Here is a 19117-nt window from a genome sequence, read left to right on the forward strand (position 1 = left end):
TAATTATTTCATGTCCTTTAAGAGCTCCTCCAACTCTGAGATTTGGGGATTTCTAGGATTTCTAAAGCCCACCACGGTTATATTTTCAATTCACCCCACTCACTATAATAACCCTTGCAGTTTAAAATCCCCAAACGCAAATTCTCTCCTAGATGATCAATTAATTGAGTGGAACCATTTTCCCCCCTTTCTAATTTTTCCTTTGCTTTTTGTTTTCAACAGTGAACAAGACATGGTGACCGCCATTGAGAATTAGATTTTTGTGACCGAGAGACATTTCCTCACAGAACAAAGGTAAGTGACATTTTCCATTTCCAGTGATGCGAAACTCCCTTCTTAATGTGTCCTAGATAGGTGGAGGTGTTCATCCTCATATTTCCTCTCGTTCGAGGTTGTTGGAGGCTCTTCCCCTATAATTGCTTTATCCTGTCTGCTTTGTGTTTGTGTCTGGTGAAAATGAGAACAGTTTTCTCTATCAGTTGTTTCTTTCTTTTTTTTTTTTTTTTTTAGTGTGGAGTTTTTATTGTAGGACGGCTCTGTTTGTGATAGTCTTCAGCCAGTTAAGAAGACAGTTCAGACTGGAGTCACTTTCAATAACTCTGTATTATCTGTATTCTAGACCTTACTCTAAACTCAGTAAGAACAAGATGATCATCAGCAATGGGGCTGGGTAGGTAGGAGACAAAGCCTGATAGTTGGTAAGATGAATGTCATCATATTCAAAAACCATTTGGGAATTTACTAGCAGGGCGATAGGGTTGTTAATACTTTGTGTCTCTGAACTTGAAAATGATGAGGGAATGTATCCTGCATTGGCCAATTGGAAACACCTCTACTTTTGACAAATTAGAAGTATTCAATCCAATATCTATCTCTTGTTTACTGAGTATAACGCAGAATGAATCATGGGCTGGTGGATGGATGGCCTTTCAAACACTTTTAATTAGTGTTGTGGGCTATTTGAATGAGCCTGGGTGGCTTCCTCTGTCATACATTACAACCCACCCCCTTTAAATGGAGGAGAAATCTTATTTTCCACAAGGTAATATTCATCTCTCCCCCAGTCAGACAAGCATAGAAAATTAAACAATGGTCCGTTAAAAAGCCCAGATAATGTATTTATCATTCCAAATTTATGTGAGTTTTGCAAGGCAAATAAGAGTGAGAGCTATTTGTTAGCTGACCTTGGGGAAAATGAGGAGGGAAGGGGAGCACGAAGCCTCTGAACCTTGTAAAAATTCATAAATGCAGTAGTAGCTAACATAGACTGAGGACATCAATGACTTAGAGGGACCAGAATGTCACTATTCTTTCAGGGGACCTTGTGGACAGAACATTTTGGCCAGTCCTAGTGATTTGGATCAGGTCATCTCTTTTTGGGAATTTTCAAGTAGTGTAATATCAATAAATGAAAGTGACTCTGACGCTACTTTTTCTTAATAGTTAAAATTAAATGACAAAGAAATGGGTTCTTCTTCAGTAAGATTTGCAGGGAAAGCGATAACTGCTAAAAATGGCATGGGCTGCATGAAGAAGTGATAGATACCTTCTTAAAAACAGATTAGATACTCACTTGATTATTGATATTCATACAATAGTCATTTCTTTTGCATAAAGGTTGACCTAAGTAACTGTTGAGGTATCTTCTACCTCTAAAATTCTCTAATGCTGTGACCCTGTGATTCAAATAATTCCCTTAAGATGTTGTTATTTCTACATAATATCAGTATTTGACCTCATATCTCCTTATATATGTACTTGTTCTATTTTATTCTTTGTATACACATAGTGTCTATATGTTAACACGGATATTTTACATATATAGCCTTTCTATGAATATATGTGTTTGCATTATATATATATAATGTTAGATTATGCACAGTAACTGTTGAGGTATCTTCTACCTCTAAAATTCTCTAATGCTGTAACCCTGTGATTCAAATAATTCCCTTAAGATGTTGTTATTTCTACATAATATCAGTATTTGACCTCATATCTCCTTATATATGTACTTGTTCTATTTTATTCTTTGTATACACATAGTGTCTATATGTTAACACGGATATTTTACATATATAGCCTTTCTAAGAATATATGTGTTTGCATTATATATATATATATATATCATATGTGTGTGCTCTGTGCATTATATTTATCTATAAATATCTAGCTACATGTGTGTATGTACAATGTGGCTATAGGTACATAGATTACATAATATATGTGTATAATATATAATATATATTAGTATATATATTGTATATATATTATAATATATATACACAAATATATATATATATGTGTATATTATATATATGTGCATGTAATTATTATCCATAGATCTATCTATAAACATAGCATATCTATAAACATATAAACATACAAATGTGTTTCCATGTATGCCTAGAAAGAGTTTAGACAAACTTTCTTCATTTTGTATACATCTTACACATGTTGCTGCATCTCTAGAAGGAATTCTTAAATCTATCAGGTCATGGATGCCTTTGGATAGTAAAGTATTATTAATATCAGCAGCATGCAATCTGATATTGGATAGAAAAGTATCCTTCACATCAGAAAGAATAGCTTCAAGTCTTGCTTCTAATACACGGCTGTGTGACTATGGACAAGTTCCTTAACATAACTATACTATGACATATAAAACATAACATAACTATATAATAGGCAATGGTATTCCCTGAACCGGCAATCAGTCAATACATAGATATGGATTGCTTCCTGTATGCTAAATACTATGCTAAACCAAGAGGAGAGAGGAAGAAAAAATAAAAATGATTGCTGCTCTAGAAGGAAGTTACAGTACAACAGGGGGAGGAAGGGACATTTACATATATAAATATATACAAAATATTCAAAATTAATAAAAAAAGCTGTAATAAAAATGCAAAATCAGTTCCGGGAGATTAGGGAAGGTGACTACAGAGACTTAGTAAAAATTTCCCACAGTATAAGAAGGAACTAAAGGATGGAAGGAGAAAGAAAGAAAATGAAGAAGGAAGAGAAAGGATGAAAGGAAAGAAAATGTTAGTGAAGAACATGGGAGGTTAACATTGTGGTATTCTAGGCAGACAGCAGCAATTTAATTCAATTCAAACCCAATCTATCAACAAACATTGATAAAAATCTTATAAAGTAAAAATTACCTTATTGTGTGCCATGCATTGTGCCAGTTTGAGAGAATAAAATGATCCAATATAATCCACTCAATCAATTGATTTTTTTAATGAGTACCATATTCTAGATAATGTGCTAGGTTTCTGAGATCTATACACCAAAATAAGCAGTTCCTGTCATCATGAAACTTCTATTATAGAGAGGGACAAAGAGCAGATGGGGAATGGTGTCTTATTTCTCATTTAGAGAGTAGTTCCTTTCTGGGCTATCACAATATTGAATACCATGGGGGGGGGTGTCTCAGAAATATGCTCTGTGCCTTGTAGAACCACGAATGTTGAGAATAATAGAAGTAAGAATCTTATTTTGGCATCATTCTTTGTTGCAGTAGAAATAATTGGTATTGTCAATAGCAAAAGCTAGCCCCCATTCTCCCACACATACACAGTCACTCACTATGTGCACATTCAGCTTGAAATGATTGAATTCAAGAAAGCTTACAAAATTTGCCATGATATTTTTTCCCAGAAAAGAAATGTCCAGTGTAGTTTGTGTGGCAGTCAGATGGTAATTAGGAATGAGGAAAGATTATCAGAGACTTATGGATTTTAGAACTGGAAGGAACCTAAGAGGCAAATCAATGTACTGTCACTGATCCAATCATCAATCATACAGTATTAGATTTGGAAGGGAGTTCATCTATCCTAACATCTTCATTTTGACAAGTGAGGAAACTGAGGCCCAAAGAAGCTCAATGATTCTAATGACCTAACTCATATATATAGAGGAAGTGTCAGGATTAGGATTTCCAACCTTAAATTCATGGCTTCTTCCACTGTTCTGCGCTGCTCTCACAGGAACTCAAAAGAATAAAGTTATTTATTCAAGACATTTTGGGCAATATGTAGCAGAATTAGAATTTTAACTCTAGTCTGCATTAAAAAAGAAAAAAAAAAGAACTATTAGTGGTAGATGTTAAGGGGTTGATATGGGTTAGAAAAGTTAAATCAATTCAACTGATGCCTCAAAACAAGTTCTGCTTTTAAGGAGCCTATATTCTATTGGGAATAAGGGAATGACTCAAAAATTGCTATGGTCTAGAACAGTCAATATTATGAGAAAAGTAAGACAACATGAGGAAGAGGACAAGAGAAAGGATTTAAGTAACTTTGCATCCAGATCCTTAGGATATATCCTTAGGACTCCAAGGACAAAATGGCAGCTCCATCAGATTATGGAAGAAAGAGAATAGGCAGAAACAGTATATTTTTTGTATTAGTCCTTTTTTTTTTTTTTTTTGGTTCCAGCGACCAGGGTGAGGCTCAAAGTCATACAAGCACAGTGGCTCACATACCTGTTTGTGGGATGTAGTGTTCATCACTCACACATGGTGGTGATGGGGAAGGAGGCTTTGCTAAACCGAATGGGAGGCCAGTATCAGACATTGTTATCAGAGACTGGAATGGGGTAGTCATGGACAAATAAGACTAAAGGACTCTTTCAAAGGGACAAGCAGAAACATGGACACAAACATGAGTGTGAAACATGGAACATGGTACCAAACTAAATGAAATCAAAGGCAGAGAAGCTATCCTGACATTAGAATATAAACCACTCAAAGGCAGAAACCATTTAATTTTCATTTTTGCATCTCCAGCACCAAGGACAGTACCTGCTACATAGTAGAACTTATAAATGCTTGATCATTTGAAGCAAGGACAGGTAAGAGTCTGTGAGAGAGGAGAAAAAGCAACTTACTTGGGAAGCAGGATTTATTTTAGTCACAACACTACAACACTGGAAACTCATTCTCAATGTCCCTTTCAATTATCAGTGTAATCTCAGTTTCCTCATCTGTAAAATGATGGGGCTGGATTAAATGACCACTTTTATCTCCCTTTAAGTTGTAACATTTCATGTTCAGTGTGTGATTAAGCCCCTATCAGGTTTGACATTCCCTGTTCTAAGATCCCTCCCAGCTCTGAAATTCCCTAAGTCCCCTGCTCATTCTGATATCCCCTGTTCTAAGGCCTCTCTTACTTAGAACATTGTCTCTTCTAAGGTCTCTTCCATCTCTGAAATTCTGTCCTAAGGCTCCGCATAACCCTAATATTCTCTCTTTGAAGATTTGTGATTTTCTAGCCTCAGTGCAGATGATATGTCTCTAAATGTAATCTGAGTAGCTCTCTGGGGGTTGAGGCTGGTGAGTTAAAGGTTGCTGGACTCAAGAGAAAAAAAAACAGGCTTTTTAAAGATTCTCACTGCCCATGTATCCATGGGTAAGCACCTAGATGAAGTGCGTTATTTTTGAAAGCTTTTAAGTTGTTATTGTCTTGCTAGACAAGTAGGCTGGGCAAACCACTCTGTTCATCATGAAAGTACCACTCTGAACAAAGGCTACTTATTAGGACACCACTAACTACAGAATAGGATAGCATTCCCCCAGGGCCCACTTCAATTCCACTGGTAAAGGCTTTGTATCCATGGTTAAATCCAGTGTGATTTTAAGCTTTGCCCCATTTGACCATTTTTAAATTGATTGAAAGCTTTCAATTGCCACATAGTGGTTGTTATCTATGTGTTTATTGTCTCTATTACCCCTGACTTTCAGTCTTTTCACATTTGTATTGAAAGTTTATCTATGGTAAACACACCCTGAATGATGTGTGTGTGTGTGTGTGTGTGTGTGTGTGTGTGTGTGTGTGTGGTTTGTGGTGGAGGCAAAGCATTTGTAGTTTCTGAAGGGGGATAAAAAGATTTCATTGGAAGAGAAGAGAGAAGTGAAAAAATGGAGACATTGTCTTTCATTCTCTCATATTTTTCTTTTTTTCTATATCACTTCTTTTATCCTCCATTCTTCTATACTACTTTCCCCTTCCTCCCATCTGTCTTCCCCTTCAATTCCCCCTTTCGTCCTCATTTTTTACTTCCCCCTTCTATGCTTCCTTCTATCAATCTCTCCTGTCTTTTTATCTCTCTCCTTTCCTCCTTCCTGACATAATCTACTTGAAAGAACCCTGTACCCCTATCTAGGAAATCTGTTCATACCCCTCATCTCTTGCATAGATAAATCATTTAGTTAGCCATCTGTAAAATGGGCATACAGGTATAGAGGAAAGAAAACTGACTCTATCAAAGTTTCAGAGGCAAAAGAGATTGTCAAAGTCATCAAATATTATTTCCTTGTAATACAGTTGAGGAAAACTGAGATCTAAGGAGATTAAATGACTTCCCTAGGTCATATAACTAATCAGTTCCTGAGGCAGATTTTGAACTCAGATCTTCCTGATTGTTAAATTTGAAGCTTCATCTAGAGCATCTGAAGTCTTATACCTCTGACACTTCATGATATGACCTTTGTTAAAGCACTGGACCCCAATTTACTAACTTGTGAAATGAGATGTAGGACCAAATGATCTTATGATCTTTTCTAACTCCAAATTTATAATCTGGTCATCTTAATTGCTATTATTCCTCTCTCTTAGGGCCCATAATAGTAACTGACACATATAAAGAAATTTTAAAATTATAAAACAGTTTATACATATAATTCTCTTTGGGCCTCATAACAACCCAATGGAATAGAAAATTTCCACTTCATTTTGGAGACAAGGAAATTGAACCTGAAAATGGTGAAGTGGACTGCAAGTTATTACCAAGGTAGTTGCAGGAGCTGGATTTAAACTGAGATCTTTGTGATCCTCTGCCCAGCATTGCTTCTATTACCTCAGGATGGCTTTCAGATGAAATCATGGCTATGAAAGGATATTGTATTGTTTTGTTTTTTGACTCACTCATCCTCTTTTTCATTCTCAGAGATAAAATACTTCAAGCACCTGTGACCTCAATTTTGTGATTGTAAGATCTGCTTTACTTAAGGAACAGTCTCTCTATAACTCAGGAAAAAGTCTTAAAGAATTGTCTGATATGTAAAAATGTAAAAAAAAAACCTATTTAAGATCCCACAGCTATTGTCAGAACTCCAGAGTATTGGAAAGCAGATTTTCCTGACTCCAAGTCCAATATATTATGTCATGTTGCTCCTTATTCTAGATCATAGGAGGCAGAAGAAAAACCATGTATGAAAACAAAGCCAAAACTTTCAATCCTCTGGAACTTACAGGGGATTCTAGGACACATCCACAATTAAACAATAAAAATAAAATGAGAGATAAATAACTAATAGGATTCAAGCTTCAGGAGGCCAAAGACCTGGTCTTACTCAAATATAATTCCTATATTACGGTTACATTATAATTCACCTATTGTCAGATATAGTTCATATATCAATTTGTTTTGCTTTGGTGTCTCTCCTTGTTACAACACAGAGATTTTTGCTATTTTTCTGGTAGGGGCTCCAATGTACTCCAATTAGTGCCTTCATGGAAGTCCTCTTTCTAAGTAATATTGGCCTATTTTTCCTCCATCAATCTCCTTCTGGTTATATTGTTTTCTGTGTTATTCAAGTTTCTTATAGTTATTATGGAAGATTATTTCTCATTGCTATAAGCTCTCTGACCTCTTATAATTTCTTACCTCCTTTGCTAGCTCCCACAGTTCTATTTCTCTCCAGTATATGGAGCTTATCACCATCATCAGGGAATCACTTAATTCATTTGCAGCAGGGACATTCTAAAGTTTTTTTTTCCTTTGAATAATATACTAAGAGCTAAAAACTCAGCTGTTGTAATACACAGGAGCCACCTGCCAGTGGCTGCAGGAGATCCAATCCAGAATGGATCTCCTCTTGTGAGAAGGTGAAAAAGGAGACTGAGAGGTGTTGCTGTTCTCTGATCTCTCTGACCGAGAGGCTGTTGTGTTGTCTGACCTCTTTCCTCTTCCCTCTGTCTCCAATTTATCTCATTCCCAGTCCGCAACATCTGTGTCAGCAAAGGCTGCCCTGCAGCTCCTTCAGATGCTCTGATCCACAGCTCGGGGAATTAACCTGTCCCCCAACACTCAGCAGAGAATTTCCATTCTTTGCATGATTTTTCTGTACCCCAAAGTCCCAAATTTCCTATTCTTTTAAAGGAGTCTTAATGGAAGAATGGAAACAATCCCATCCTGCATCACTTAAAGGGATTTCTCTTCTCAGCTTCTCTTTGGCTTGGGTGACTCAGTTCTCCATCTCTTTTTCTGGAGCCTGATCTGTATACCTCTCACGAGGAAGATTAATATTTTCTTCCACTGAGGAGCTAAAGTTTGGAGCCAAAAACCTATTGTTTCCCAAATCTTTTTCCACCCCCAACTATCACTTTCTTTTTTGTGTGGCAGAGAATGAGATTTATTTACACTGAGAAGCCAGCTTGCTAGGAAGACAGACTCCTTAATGGGCAATGTACACTCAGAAAAAATATCTTCAGCAGTGAGCAAGATCCTGTTAGGGCTTCTACAAAGATAGGTTGACCAAGCCCTGGTTATATTGAGTACACTTTGACCTAGAGGCTGGGGAGCAATTTGATCCACTTAATAGAGGACTAGTGACTATGCCTCAGGCTGAGATCTCCAATTGAATGAGATCACTTAACTAGGACTTTGAACCCAACTATCACTTTCTGATTAAATTATTGAGTTTTTCACTCATTTCCCTTAGGACTACAAAATGAAGATAGTAATGTGAAGCACTATGTTGCAATTCCTCACCCTCTGCCCTTCCCTTATTTTTCACCATATCTTCTTCCCTCTTCTTCTTTTTGCTTTCCCTTTTTTCCTTTCCTTCATTTTGCTCTCTCTTCTTTTATTCTCTCCCTACTTCTTTTCTTTCAGGACTTCTTTGTCCTACCCTCCTTCTTCCTATTTTCTCTCCTGTTTTCCTTCTTTTCCATTTTTCTTTCTCTCTTCTTTCCTTTCTCCATCTCTTCCCCTCCCTTTTGCTTTCTCCCTCCCTCCTTATTTTCTCTTATTCCTTCTCGCTCCCTTTCTCTCTTTGTTGCTCCCACCTCTTTTGCCGTGTCTTTCATAATTCCCTCTAGGGTTTTTCCCACTTGCACATTCGCACATCTCAATCTCCCAGGCCTCTGACCAGAACCAAGGTGCTCTTGGCAGTTTGTGCTGTTGCTAAGGGAGACCAAGATCTGACTTTCACCTCATCTCACCACCTTCTCCCACTCACTCTAACTGTGTCTCCACAGGAAATTAAGCTCTTCTCCTCCTGTGCCCTCCTACTATAACAAAATGTTTTCCTTCAAAGCATTTAGAATGCATAAATACTGAGACACTTAGAAGACTGAATATTTTATGGAATGGTTTGTTGAAAAGGATCCCCATCCCCCAAGCACACACACACTCAAACACACACACACACACACACACACACACACACATACATATACCCACACTGCTTTTTGTTTACTTTCTGTTTTCTCAGATCCTTATAGAGGTTTGGAGGCTAAGTCAGAGATGGGGCCAGATAACTAAAACTCTGAAGGCAAATAATGGAAAAAAGGGCAAGAGGATTCTCACAAAGGGATTTATATAATCAGTTCCTCTTTTCTCACAGCCCAAAATATACTTTGTTCTTAAAAACTTATTTACCTCTATAATTCTTCCCTTTGATTATACTTGTGCCCCTTCAAATATAAATATATTATTAATCATTATGTGTAGTCTGTCTGTCTGTCTCTCTCTTTCTCTTTTTTTTTCTTTCTCTTGAGTACTAATCCCTTAATATTCCCTACCCCAAAAGTAATATTATAGACTACATAATCCTCAAGTTCCTTCTTGTTGAAATAGCTAGCATTTAAAGAGTGCCTTAAAGTTTACAAAAACCTTTACATATACTTTTTACAGATAAGAAAACTGATAGAAAACAGAGGTGAAGTGACTTGCCCAGGATTATACAGCTAGTAAGAATCTGAGATTGAGTTTGAACTAAAATTTTCTTGACTTCAAGTCCAGTACTCCACATACTGCATTTATATAATACAGCCCATTCATTTTATGGATGAAGAATTAATATTAAAGAAGGTTGAGGGTGAATGAAGGACATCATCAGAGGTGAAAATTGAACTTAAATCAGAGGACTACAGAGCTAGGGTCCTTTCTCCTGTAACATTCTATTAGAAAAACTTTATAGTTATGGCCAGACTGTGGGCCACAATACTCAGGGAAGGAGATGCTAAATTAAAAGAAAGAGAATGATCCCAGGCAGCAAGCAAATCTTCTTTTAGCATCCTGTTAAAACAACAGGTTTTGTTTATTTTGTTTATCCTAAACAGTTATCTGACCTAGAGTTAGAAATGTTCAAAATTCCCTCTGTGTGTCAGGGAAAAGAATCTGAGCTATAACAAAAATCAGGCAAAGCAGATGAAAATATTTTCTGCAACCATTTGTCTTCAATTCTTTCATTCATTATGTACATATATCTGACAGTAATATTCTTGCCCCTATACTACCCTACATAGTGTATAATCATTAGAGTAATGGCATTATTATTAATCATTCATTATTATAAAATAATAATTATGGAACATACATTATAATATAGCATATAAGTCATTATATATGTACATATATACATATTTATATGAATAAAATAGTACATCATGAATTCAATATTTCATTCATTGAGGTGTCTCTCCACTAATACAGACCACACTCTAGCCCCATCCACACACTTTAATAGAACATTTTATGAGGTGCTGGGTCTAATAAAAATTCATCATCTTGGGCCTAACACTCTGAGAATTCTATTCCCTGCATTTAAAAAGGATGGTTCTTGGTAATCAACAACCTTTCAATCACTGGTCCCTAATTGATGCTTTTCTTGTGCAAGAACTATCAGAGCTTTTTTTTTCTTGACATAGCTTTTGAAAACCTATTTAGGGAAAGTTTTTAAAATTAATACCAGTGAGAAATAATATCTTGTTTCTATATTGCTTTACATTTATTAAAGAATTCATAGTCATGTAGGTTTAGGGCAGTAAGGAACCTTAAAGATCTGTTGGAGGTGCACTCATAAGTCATTGAAGAGTGAGCAAAAATAGATTTCTTTGTGTTAACACAACAAAAACACAAGAAACAAGAATACTATGATATTTGGCTTCTTTGTTTCTCATACTTATATGGAAATGTCTCTGGTCTTCAAGGCAGAGTACAGTGAAAGATGTGGTGAATTGTATTTTTTTCCCAATCCCCCAAGTCTAAGGGACCTTCATTATCTCTGACTGGAACTTTTATGCATTTGGGTGACCACCATCCTGCTTCAGGAAAACCAATGCCGATCAGAGCCAATGGGCAGTTTTCAAAAGCTAATCTTTAGAAACAAGGTGGTGCAGTGTACAGAGCACTGGGCTTAAAAATCAAAATCTAATCTTTAAGGATTAGGACAAGTAGAAAGACATGGACTCTCCCATGTTGTACATTGGAATAAAGAAACTGCTTCAGAAAATTTCTGGGAAATATTATACCAAATGTAAGACCGCATATGCAATCCTATCACTTTATCTCTGAGGAAAATGCCCAAAGCAGTCACAGAAATAGCAGCAGTACTGGTAAATGAAGCCAGATCTTCCAATTTGGAATGGAGTACTCTTTCTGAAAGGTTGTGATATCTCTCATAGATGCCAATGAAGAATGACTCTAATTGAGTCTCACAAAGAGAGGTACTGTATCCACAACTGCAGAAGTGAGAGTCATGCTACATGTTGCCCTCATAAGAACACATCAAGTATATTTTGTTTCATTCTCAGAATCACAATTTAGCAATGTTATTGATAAGCTGTGGAAAATCTAGAAAAATAGCATCCAGGCTGATGAAGCGGCTAAAATTGATTAAACATGAGAATCATTGATAGAACTAGGGACATTTCTCCTATAGATGAGACAACAGGGGGTGTTCATAACTCTTTCAATAACAAATTATTGAATTGAAATAAATGAATTGGAATTCAACTACTTTAATGGCTCCCATGAGGAATGGGGATTAGAGTAGTCTTCTTTTTCTTGACTTGAGTAAATATAACTAGGTATATTAAATGGAAGTTCAAAAGAGGTGCACTTAGGCTTGGGGTCAGCAGTAGCCTCAAATAGGGAGAGCCATCCAAGTGGGCAGTAGCTTTAAAAGGTTTTCCTTTAAAAATGTTTTCCTTTATTAGAGGTCTTTAAATAAAGATTGGATGATTATTCAATGCGAAGATTATAGACAATATTACCCTGATCGCCTCATAGGGTTATTATGAGGATGGCCTGAGATAATATGCCTAAAGTACATGATAAATTGTAAAGTACAATCTGACTGTTAGTTTTTATCATAATTATAAATAGCAATTTGTGATTATAAATAATTGTTACATATTAATTTATTATAAATTATTCCTCATTGTAAATAATAAGGGTAATATGACCTTCACTTTGGGGAGATTCACACAGGGTGAATAATCACATAGAATAGAAAAGTAGGGCTGAGTTGAAATCTGTACTAGTGGGCTGAGTAAGCACATCTACAAGATCAGAGGCCCGTCAAAGTGGCACCTTTTCTCCATCCAGCATCATTATGTTCAGATTTCAGAATTGTAATTTAATAGCTGTGTGACCCTACACAAGTAACTCAGGTCCTCTATGTATGATAAGAGTATAATATCAAAAAGAATACTCTCTCTTTCTCCTTACATCTACAAGCTGGCTCCCTTAGTTTTCTTTAGAATTCAGCTCAAATGCCACCTTCTTCAAGAGACCCCTCTCTATTCTCTTTTATTACTGCCTTCTATCTCAGATTATCTGTTAATTATGTTGTATTAATCTTGGATGTACTTAGTTGTCTGAATGTGGTCTCTCCCATTGGAATATGAGCTTAAGAACAGTGACCACACTTTAGCCATTCTTTATATCCCCAGTTCTTTAGCATAGTGTTTGGTACATAGTTTGGTACATAATTACTTAATAAATACATGTTGACTGAATGGTCTCTGATGTTGCTCCAAGCTTGGAATCACTGATCTAGTGAACTTTGAAAAACTTAACTAATAAGAAAAATGAAACATTAAGAATTAATTCAATTTCCACCAAATCATACTGTCCATAGTAATTCTGAACCTTCTGTATTCTCATTTGAACTCTATTCTCTGTTTCCCATTGTTCCCGCCATTATTTTTCTCCCTTTTAAGCCATTTTCTCCAGTGCCCTCCTTTAAAGTTATACCCCATTTCACAGTGCTCTCTGGAATCCTGCTTCATAATAAATTTACATTTATCTTCAACGTTTGTTTTCATTTCCCAATACTTCTGGCTTTCGTTGAACCTGGCTCCCTATTGATGATACAGCTTCCCTGGCTGCACTCTCTGGCACTGGCTACACATTCATTCATATCCCAAAATCAATGGCTGTTACTGGGAGAGTTGGAATATTCATGACTTCCCATTGCCTCTTCCAGGCTTTCCCCATACTATCATCAATCAGTAACCTTTCCTCTTATGAAATTTACTAATCCATATCTACCACTCTATCAAGATCGGGGTGACTGTTAGCAGTGGACCTCCAGGACATTCTTCTCCTTTCCATAATGAGTTCAATACCCGGCTCATAATAAATAACTCTCTTCCCCAACTCCTACACTGATACTAGAGAACTTCAACATACATATATATTGTTACTCCTTCAACCACATTAACATCTAAGTTTTCCTATGACTTCACCCCATTTCAACTACATCTTGAAATCTCCAGACCTTTAATCTTGCAATCACCCACAAATTCTCTTCCATGTTCATTATCTCTAACGTGTCCTTATCCAATCACTTTGTATCATCATTCTACCTCTCCCTTCATGCCTTGAAGCTGCAAATTCTCCCTCATCCTTACCAAACTTCTAATCCTTCCACTCCCCATTTCTTTCCTTGGCTGTCTCATCTGTATTACTTACACTCTCTTCTCTCCATCTTGATCCCTTGGTGAACTAATTCTACTTTTTACCATCTTCTTTTCTCAGGTTCTTTGTCCTTCTCCTCTAGCTAATCTTACTTTGCCAAGCAATAGCTTTACACTCCTCCAACCATGCTTTGCCTTTTCTCCTGCTTTCATGCTTGTAAAGGAAACTGGATAAACATACAAAACCATCTAGACTAGGTCCACTATAAATTCATATTACAGAAGGTGAACTGTATCTTCATTGTCACAAGATAATTATTTTATATGGCAAAATTGTATAAATTGTATAAAAGCCATAGTGTATTTTCCAAACCTTTAATACCTCCTCAAACTGGTTTTTCTTCTCCCCCAGTTAAAAAACGTATGTGATATTTTCTTTAAAATAATAAACTCTTCACCAAGATATTTTTCTTCTCTACTTTTCATCTCATGTTTCCCTGATGCCTTCTGCCATTATCTTCTCCTTCATCCCTGTCTGAAATGAGGATGTAGTTTTTCAATCATTTCAGTTATGTCTGACTTTGTGTTACCTCATTTGATCTCTTGGCAAGGGTACTGGAGTGCTTTGTCATTTCCTTTGACACCTTATTTTACAAATAAGAAAACAAACAAAATTAAGTGATGTGAGTATGGTCACACAGCTAGTAAGTTTCTGAGGCTGGATTTGAATTTAGTTCTTCCTCACTAAACATCAAGTTCTTTATTCACTGTATTACCTTGCTGCCTCCTTGCCACAGAAAACTCTTCACAAGTGATCCCATTCCATGCCAGCATCTCAAGAAGATTATCCCATCTATTCTCCATAATCTGACTTATTTTCAATATCTCCCTGTCTTCTAGATATTTCCTTTTCAGCTGACAAACATGTCCATATCTTCCTACTCCTACCCTAAAACAAAACAAAATAAACCCCAATATAGGGTTTGATATGCCCATCCTCACTACCTATCTGTAGAGGGCCCGAATGCTGGAAAGGAATCGAGGACAGCAGGGTGCTTATAGTTAAGCATCTACTCACTGTGATTGATGGGATAATGGTTCTCTAGTTAAGAATATACTTAGTGTGATATGGTGATGTAATGGTTGCAGTTACTGAGGTATTTAAGGGCTGAGAGGACTGGGAACTGGGAGAGTCTCAGACGCAAAAACAAAGAAGACACCAGACTCCATCTTTGATCAGCCTCATGGTGGCTTTCCTGCCTTCATCACTTCTCCACCTAAAGACCAAGATCCTCCAGAAATCTAGTCCAGACATTACACCTATCATCCTCTATCTCTCCTTCCTTTGGTGGCTAAAGTCCCTGAGATGGTCATCTATAATTCATGCCCTTACTTCCTGTGTTTTCACCTTTACCTCTCTGTAATCTGGCATCTAATTTTAGTATTCAAACAAAACCACTTACTCTAAAGTTACTACTAATTTCTTATTTGTCAGGTCTAGTGACCATTTCTCAATCTTCATCTTGATCTCTCTGTAGCCTCTGATACCAATGATCACTTCCTTTTCCTTTATACTCTCCTATTTTTAAATTTTCATGGTACTACTCCATCCTCATTCTACCTATTCCTCTTTGACTAATGGATCTTTATCCAGTTCATGCTCACTAGTGATGGATTTTCCCCAAGTGTCTGTACTGGGTTCTCCTGTCTTCTCTCTTTTTTCTATTTTGCTTAGTGCTCTCATCAATTCTCGTGTATTCGATTTTCATTTCTATGCTAATGATTCTCAGATCATTTTCTAGTCATGACCTCTCTCTTAATATCTTCAAGTGGTGGGCTGCCTGACCTTCCTTGGAATTCTTCAGGTAGAGATCTGATGACATTTTGTCATGTACGTTATAGAGGAGATAGAGGAGATTTTATGTGTGTTTTGGATTTTATTGGTTACTGACATTCCTCCCAGCTCTCACATTCTATAAAAAGGGATTGTTGAAGGGAGAGACTGGAAGAACCACTAGAATGTCTTGCTGAAAGGAGTTTGGTACTTAAACTAGAATATCAGCAGCAGGACATCAATTAAAAGAAGGGGATGGGATGAGATGACAAAGACAAAAGAGGTCATAGAGAAAGGTTCAACCAACTCATCAGTCATATTGGGTGAGGGAAAAGGAAAAACTGAGAATTTCTCAAGTCCCACACCTTGAAGCAAAGTGATTAGATGTGATGACCTAGACAGAACTGGGAGTTTAGTAAGAAAAGAATGTTTTTTTTGGGGAAGAAACAATTCAGTTTTAGGGATGTTGAATTTGACATGCCTGAAAGACATCTTTGTGGAGATGCAGGCAGGAGATAATATTGGGCTTGACTGCAAAAGATAGACATGTTCTTTGCAGGAGAGGGATTTTTAGCAAGATAGAGCAAGAAATCCCATTATGCTTTGCGAAAGCATCATATTGGAAAACTCTAGTTCAATAGGAAGATGAAAAAAATGGGTCACATGGAAGAGGGTTTAGACATAGTCAGCTTTGCTTCAGAGAACAAAAGTAGGGGGTAGCAGTCATAGAAAGGCAGGTTTCATCCCATGAGGAGAAAGAACTTAATAGCAGTTAGAACTTTCTAGAAATGGCTGCCTCCTTAGTTAGTGAGCTTTAAGTTGGTGGAGTCATTCAAGCAAACACTAAATGGTCACCTATTGGGGCTGTTATAGAGATGTTTATGCTTCAAACAAAGCTTGGTCCAGTTGACCCCTGAGGTCTCTCCAAACTCTGAGATTCTATGATTCTGTGAATTCAATTTGTCGGTTTAGATTCCATCATGCATTACAGGAGAAAATACTTTAGGGACTTAGTGTTCACTGAGGCAGAATCTGAAAGCCGATGAAAGGTCTTCATTGCCTGGGAGAGCTCCTCGGTGCTCAGGCTTTAACACGCTGAAGCTGAAAATATCACACCTGTCAAAGGTCATAGAATTTCAAGCTGAAAGTGTGAGCTTAAAAACCACGTTGGCCTAGGATCATGGATTTGGAGCTGGAAAGAATCCTCAGTCACCCAGACAAAACCTCTCATTTTACAAGAAAGATAATGGAATCCTTGAGTCAAAAATGATTTGCCAAAAGTATATGGCAGCTCCAGAATTCTGGACTCCATCCTATAGCCCTATAGCCAGAATTGTGTCCCCTGTGTCACGCTTCTTCTTTTCTTTTTTCGATTATCCTCCCAACATTTATTAAGTGCCTACTATGTACCTCATACCATGATAAGCACTCAGGGCAAGAAAACAAAAACAAAAACATGAAGTCACCCTTTTCCTCAAGAAGCTTGCATTCCCTTCAGTAAGGAGGAGAAATGACATGTAGCATATAAGTAAAGGCAAAATTCCTATAAAGCAAATGCAAAATAATTTCATGGGCAACAACTGTCTTTTTAGGGGATGTATCCTTGAGGAGCAGCTAGGTGGCACTGTAGTGGATAGAGTGCTAAGCCTGGAGTCAGGAAGACTCATCTAATTGAGTTTAAATCTGATCTCAGACACTTGTTAGCTGGTCACTTAGCCTTGTTTACCTCAATTTCTGTAAAATCATCTGGAAAAGATGTCACAGCTCTCTGTGTCAGGAGCTCTGCCAAGAAAACCCTAGATAGAATCACGAAGAGTTGGAAATGAGTGAAAATGACTGAACAACAAATCCTTTGAGCTGAAACCTAAAGGAAAATTAGGGGTCTTAGAGGAGTAGAGAATAGTTATAAGCATAAGGCACTTTGTGCAAAGTTATAGAGGCAGCTGATGGAGCACTATTCTTGGGCAACAGAGAGTGGACCAGTTTGCTTGGAATTTAGTATGTCTTCCTTAAGTATATATGTCTAGCCACCATGTTACTCTCCTGCTCAAGACCTTTAATAACTCTCTATCATATTTAGGATCAATTGTAGACTACCCAACTTGCCTTTTAAAGCTAAGGATTCAACTTAATCTCCATATATCAACATATTATAGAATTATGAATCATCATATCTGAGATCTACAGAGAAACATTTAGAATCTATATAAGATACAAATCTTAGTATCCCGAAATGGGATATAATTCTTCAAGAAGTTGACTCACTAGAGATTTTCATGATGAAGCTAAATGATTGTTTCTTGGATATTCTGCACAGAATAGCTTTCTGATCACCACCTAGAGAATACACTTACTGCACAGTACCACTACTCTCATGCCTTTTATGTTCTAGCAAAATGGGCCTTCTAGCTATGTCCTAAACTCAGGCCTCCATTTCCCACTCTCCCCTAGTTTTCTAGGCAAGTCGGGCCCACGTGAAATCATTTGTTCTGGCCTACCAAGGCAACCGTGGACAAGGATGAACTGAAAGCTAGGTACAACAACCTCCCACTGCTTGAGTTTATAAGTTCATAATTTTCTATGACAATGAATAATAGATATAAATATCCAAATGGCCCTTGGCAGAGAAAATATTCCCCACTCCTGCTTTAAAGCACAGTTCCAAAGTCATTTCCTTTGGAAACCTTTCCTAATCCCTTTAAATGTCTGAGTTCTCTCCTTTCTCCCCAAATTAATCTTTCTTTACTTATCCATTTATGTGCTATATTTCCTGAGGAGAATATAAACTCCTTGAAGATAGGGATTATTTTTCTTTTGTTTTTGTGTCTCCACTGCCCCATAGAAGGCTTAGCACAAAACAGTTGCTTAATACTTGCCTAGTTGTTAAGTAATAGTGGAGAACAGTAACAGGCAGAAGTAAAGCAATGTGTGAGGAAGGATAGCAAAAGGATGAAAAAGACAGTGAGGGAAAATAGGAAGGAAGAAAATGTACAACAAGCAATTGTAACTTAGAATATGAATGGGATTGATTTACCTATAAAATAGAAACAAAAAGCACATTAAAATTTGAATTCAGCAATATGTCACTTTCAAGAAATGGCTTGAAAATGAAATATATTCACAGATATAAAGGTTTTATTATGTAAAAAAAAGCAGGAATAGTAATCATGATCTCAAAGTTAAAGCTAAAATAAATTTGATCAAAAGAGAAAATAGGGAAACTATCCCTTGTGCAGTCATATTATTCAATATTGTTTGAGACCATTTAAAATAATTAGACAATATAAAAAAGCTGAGAGGACACCTGCCAAAACAAACACAGAAACTATGTGATTATAAACACAAA

At 36.8% G+C, this 19117-nt stretch overlaps 1 protein-coding gene across 1 annotated transcript in view; it reads left to right on the forward strand.

The window, feature by feature from the left end:
- Positions 1-220: 220 nt before the first annotated feature.
- DAB1 (DAB adaptor protein 1) overlaps positions 221-19117 on the forward strand; it is a 701566-nt gene continuing 682669 nt past the window's right edge. Inside the window, exon 1 of the mRNA XM_031969031.1 lies at positions 221-294. The gene's annotated coding sequence lies outside the window, so the exon portion shown is untranslated. The remainder of the gene's footprint in view (positions 295-19117) is intronic.

This window comes from Sarcophilus harrisii, chromosome 4, assembly GCF_902635505.1.
Source record: "Sarcophilus harrisii chromosome 4, mSarHar1.11, whole genome shotgun sequence".
In the NCBI taxonomy this organism is placed as follows: Eukaryota; Metazoa; Chordata; class Mammalia; order Dasyuromorphia; family Dasyuridae; genus Sarcophilus; species Sarcophilus harrisii.